The sequence below is a fragment of the Odontesthes bonariensis genome, chromosome 2 (assembly GCF_027942865.1).
Source record: "Odontesthes bonariensis isolate fOdoBon6 chromosome 2, fOdoBon6.hap1, whole genome shotgun sequence".
Classification (NCBI taxonomy): domain Eukaryota; kingdom Metazoa; phylum Chordata; class Actinopteri; order Atheriniformes; family Atherinopsidae; genus Odontesthes; species Odontesthes bonariensis.
Window position 1 is genome coordinate 23,319,647 of NC_134507.1, and position 4,916 is coordinate 23,324,562.

Genomic DNA, 4,916 nt, shown 5'->3' on the forward strand with positions numbered 1-4,916 from the left:
CTTGACATAATAAAACCAGAAGCAAGATCAACCACAACATTGACTAAAGCAGAACATGTGATAGAAATCAGAATGATAAAATACAGAACCAAAAACACAGAGCATGACAGATCCCTTAAACAACTGGGGGAAAGCAATGGCAGGGAAGAGTTTAAGGATTACATTGAAATCTTGTCAGTGTTGGCTGTGTAATTTCAGAGGGAAATAGGAGCAAGCTTCGTGTGTTTTGTCATATGTTGCAGAAACTTAATCATGCATCCAAAGCAATCTCACACTTAACTTGTATATGATAGCGTAAAGAAAAGCTCCAGTGGCGCAATCAGTCAGCGCGCGGTACTTATAAAACAGTAGGTTGTAGAGCAATGCTGAGGTTGTGAGTTCGAGCCTCACCTGGAGCATATCTAGCTTATTGACTTCTTAAAGCTTTGATATTAGAGCTGGACAGAAACATTGCTGATTATAATGTGTGATTAGAAGCCAACTGGGTAAGCTAAGGGCACAGTTAAACTATAGAGATAAGGGTTAACACATGTGTTCTTAAAATACAATATATAGTAGTGTATACAAATCAAATAATGAAGATTAGAAACATGAAGAAAGATTTGGGTAAATATATGCTCCAAGAGAATTAACACAACGTACAATCTGCCCTTTGCTTATAACTAAACAGATCCCACTTGACTAACAGACGGTGAACACCTTTGTAGTCTCATTTTCGAATTTGATTTATAATTATAAGTAGAAGCAGGGTGATAAAGTTTATTTGACTGTTTGAAGAGGTCTGAATGAAATTTCTGTAGTTTTTGCCTTTTTTATATATATTCTCAAGATTAAAATGTTCTGATTTGATATATTATACTTGTCTGTGTCCTTTTATTTACTTATTTTATTCTTGTCATGATTCAAAGCTGGTGACAGGAGGAAATGGGACCCAACTACAAGACTTACAGGCAAAAGAAACAGCATCTTTATTGATATAAACTAAAGATGCTCCTTAGGCAGGAAAACCAAGAAACTAAACAGGATTAATAAGAAAACAAAGTACAATGACAGCACACAACAGACTGAACAACTGACAGAGGTGCGCAATCACAAAGAGAATAATCACAAGGATCTAGTGAAATGCAAAAGAAACCTAATTTATACTGAGGGAGCAAATGACTAATAAATGGACAGGTGGTGGTGATGAGCTAAATGAAGGCGTAAAACAAGAACAGTAGGTAAGCTTAAAAGAAAGCACAAGGGATCAGACTTGACATAATAAAACCAGAAGCAAGATCAACCACAACATTGACTAAAGCAGAACATGTGATAGAAATCAGAATGATAAAATACAGAACCAAAAACACAGAGCATGACAGATCCCTTAAACAACTGGGGGAAAGCAATGGCAGGGAAGAGTTTAAAGATGACAATGAAATCTTGTCATTGTTGGCTGTGTAATTTCAGAGGGAAGTTGGAGCAATCTTCATGTGTTTTGTCATATGTTGCAGAAACTTAATCATGCATCCAAAGCAATCTCACACTTAACTTGTATATGGTAGCATGAAGTAAAGCTCCAGTGGCGCAATCGGTTAGCGCGCGGTACTTATAAGACAGTATGTTGTAGAGCAATGCCGAGGTTGTGAGTTCAAGCCTCACCTGGAGCATATCTAGCTTATTGACTTCTTAAAGCTTTGATATTAGAGCTGGACAAAAACATTGATGATTATAATGTGTGATTAGAAGCCAACTGGGTAAGCTAAGGGCACAGTTAAACTATAGAGATATGGGTTAACACGTGTTCTTAAAACACAATATATAGTAATGTGTACAAACCAAATAATGAAGATTAGAAACATGAAGAAAGATTTGGGTAAATATATGTTCCAAGAGAATTAAAACAACCTACTTTGCTGGACTTTTCATTTACCATCAAGTTGTTTGTTGTGATTTTGAATGAAATGTCTAGACAACTACATAATTGACTATCCTAGATACTGGTACACAAATTCATGGCCCCAAGGATTGTGGCTTTAAATAAGATTGAAAGAACTGATGGCATCTCCATCAGCCTATCAGCTGTTCTTTGTGTTTGTCTATTCATCATCCAACAAAACTTTGCAGCAGCTGATAAAATAAATTTCTGTTAGATGTTTTTCATTTTAATCTTTTGTGGTTCAGTCTTCTATATCAGAATTACTTCTTGCTACTTCTTATTTACAATAATTGAATGTATGTATTAACTAGTTTTTTGTGTTATTTTATTGAAATTATATTGTAAAAAAAATCAGCATTTTATCCTGTCATGCATATCAGCTCTTCTTTCACTGCCACATTGAAGCAGTTAGAAAACTCTGACTTTAAAACCCATTTCGTGTCATCACAAAAAATGGTAGAGCAATAAATCACAGCTCAGACAGAAGCTTTGTCTCAATTACTGTAACTGTGAGAGCTCAAAAGCATAAAGTAATAGAATATATACTGGAGCAATGCTATTCAAACGTTTGCTTTTGTGTTGATGAAACATCTGTTTGTACTCACAGTACTCATTATAAAGGACCTCATTTCTATCCACGCTCATTTTGGACACTGATTTGCCCTGTAATTACTTAAAGGTCCCACTTTATTTTTTTCATCCGGTTCACTGAGCATGCCGGAGAGGAGTCGAAGTCCTTCATCCTGCCTGGTCTAAATACTACTCACCACTTGAACTCCAAAGCCTTTGTAATCTTAATGGATGGAGTGTGTTTATCTACTATGGATGCCTGCCATGGCTTTACCTTTATCAGTATTTACTAGGTGTGCTTACTTGGCTTCAAGGGGCGATGCAGAAGAACGAACACATCAAGTTCTACAAATGAAAGTTATCATTCATACAGTGTTGGCTTCACTGTCAAAGTGCAAAGATAAAGTTGTTTTTTTTGTATTTCTGTCGAAAGAACACACAAGAGCTCCAGCTGTGCAATGTGATGACCTGTAAGCACACTGTGAAATTTAAATATACAATTAAATGTACAATTCAAATGTTTGCATGTGCCTGAGTTCCAGTGGCACAAGCAATCAGCAGACAGCATGCTGCAGAGCAATGCTGAGGCTGTCAGTTCATGCCTTAGCTTGAGTTCATCCTTTAGAGAAACACAACAAGGAGCCAGTCAAGATGCACCCTTTCCCCACTCTGTGGATTTATTCTCCTCCCACGTCATTGAATCTGTTTTCATTTTTTCCACAAGTGAAATAAAGAAAACTTTCAGGTTTGAGCTTCTATCTATGTACATTTGTGTCAGAATTGAGAGCAATTTAAACCCAAATGAATTTTAATTATTAGTGTTCTTCATGTTTCTCATCTCCATTATTTGTAAACATTGAGTAGACAAAAACTGTCTGTTTAGAAGGCATATGTTCAACCTTATCTCGATAGCCTAACTGTGCTCTTAGCTTACCTATTTGACTTCTAATCACACATTGCAATCAGTACTGTTATTATCTTGTTATTGACATGTCTCTGACCAGCTCTAATATTATAGCTTCAAGAACTTAACATCAGATATACTCCAGGTGAGGCTTGAACTCACAACCTCGGCATTGCTCTGCAGCGTACTGTCTTATAAGTACCACGCGCTGACCGATTGCGCCACTGGAGCATAGGTCACTCTATAAACTATCCAGACCAGTCTGTTTGTGACATCCACTTGAAAAGCGATGTCTTCTAACTTGGATGGAATTTCTCTGAACACAGGTTTAATGATCACACATTTTGATTAAGTGATGTAAACCATGTGTGAGCTAACAACCTCAGCATTGTTCTACAGTATAATGACCTATCAAAATAATGTAAAAAGAGCTCCAGTGGCGCAATCGGTCAGCGCGCGGTACTTATAAGACAGTACGCTGCAGAGCAATGCCGAGGTTGTGAGTTCAAGCCTCACCTGGAGCATCTTTAAGATGAATGATATTATGTCCCAATATGACTGCAGATGACAAAAAGGATGTCTTATATTAATAAAATGTCACATGTAGCCATTTGTGATAACCCGGGAGAAAAGAATAAGAGGTCAACCTCCCCTGCGTTACATGTTAAGACAAATCCATCTGTGGTGGAATGGGTTTAGCACAGCAAGCAAGCAGTCAGTCAAGATGTATATTTTCCCCACACAATGGGATTGATCTCCTATTTCTTTGAATCTGTTTTTTCCATTTTTTGTAAGTTTAATGTCCGGAAGGCCAGCTCTCCCATGCCTCTCCCAGAAAGTGGGTCAAAATTGCAGTGTTTGATCTTCAAGATCGTTGTGCATTTGAGCAAGAATTGAGAGTAATTTATACCCAAATTAATTTAAATGATTAAACAATTGCCTGATCGTTATATCTTAGGACCTGGTGAGACTTGAACTAACAACCTCAGCATTGTTCTGGTGTAATAACTTATCAAATAGCTGTAAGAGAAGCTCTAGTGGCGCAATCGGTCAGCGCGCGGTACTTATAAGACAGTATACTGTAGAGCAATGCCGAGGTTGTGAGTTCAAGCCTCACCTGGAGCATTTATTGTCTTTAGAGAGACCAGTTGTTGGCACCAGGGTAATGTGGCACATGTAAATATCAACACATGTGTTCACATTTTCTCCATAGACCGGTTTAACTCTGATCTGTACATTGAGCACCAGAGAAAAGAGATGCAAACCATGTTAGAAAACACATTCTTCCATCAGTTTGCTTAGAATTTAGTCAGGTGAAAGTGAGAGCTTTTTCCAAAAGCTAAGCTAAAGGCAGTACACTGCAGAGCAACGCTGAGGTTGTGAGTTCAAGCCTCACTTAAATGATTTGACAAAAGGCTTTTCTGGTCTCTAAACTGAGTCCATGCAGACTCCACCGCATGACTGTTGCTTTAAGGCCTCATAAAGGCTGTATTATCTAATAAAAAAGAAAGTTAAATGACACGA

General features: G+C 37.6%; 5 non-coding genes across 5 annotated transcripts; 4 read left to right on the forward strand and 1 right to left on the reverse strand.

The window, feature by feature from the left end:
* The first annotated feature begins 304 nt into the window (after positions 1–304).
* Positions 305–398, forward strand: trnai-uau (transfer RNA isoleucine (anticodon UAU)). Its single transcript has 2 exons — positions 305–342; positions 363–398. It is a non-coding gene; the product is annotated as a tRNA-Ile (tRNA).
* Positions 399–1,555: 1,157 nt separating this feature from the next.
* trnai-uau (transfer RNA isoleucine (anticodon UAU)) lies at positions 1,556–1,649 on the forward strand. Its single transcript has 2 exons — positions 1,556–1,593; positions 1,614–1,649. It is a non-coding gene; the product is annotated as a tRNA-Ile (tRNA).
* A 1,880-nt stretch (positions 1,650–3,529) lies between these two features.
* trnai-uau (transfer RNA isoleucine (anticodon UAU)) lies at positions 3,530–3,623 on the reverse strand. The gene is made up of 2 exons: positions 3,586–3,623; positions 3,530–3,565 (listed from the first exon to the last, which is right to left on the reverse strand). It is a non-coding gene; the product is annotated as a tRNA-Ile (tRNA).
* Positions 3,624–3,822: 199 nt separating this feature from the next.
* Positions 3,823–3,916, forward strand: trnai-uau (transfer RNA isoleucine (anticodon UAU)). Its single transcript has 2 exons — positions 3,823–3,860; positions 3,881–3,916. It is a non-coding gene; the product is annotated as a tRNA-Ile (tRNA).
* Positions 3,917–4,423: 507 nt separating this feature from the next.
* Positions 4,424–4,517, forward strand: trnai-uau (transfer RNA isoleucine (anticodon UAU)). The gene is made up of 2 exons: positions 4,424–4,461; positions 4,482–4,517. It is a non-coding gene; the product is annotated as a tRNA-Ile (tRNA).
* The last annotated feature ends 399 nt before the right edge of the window (positions 4,518–4,916 follow it).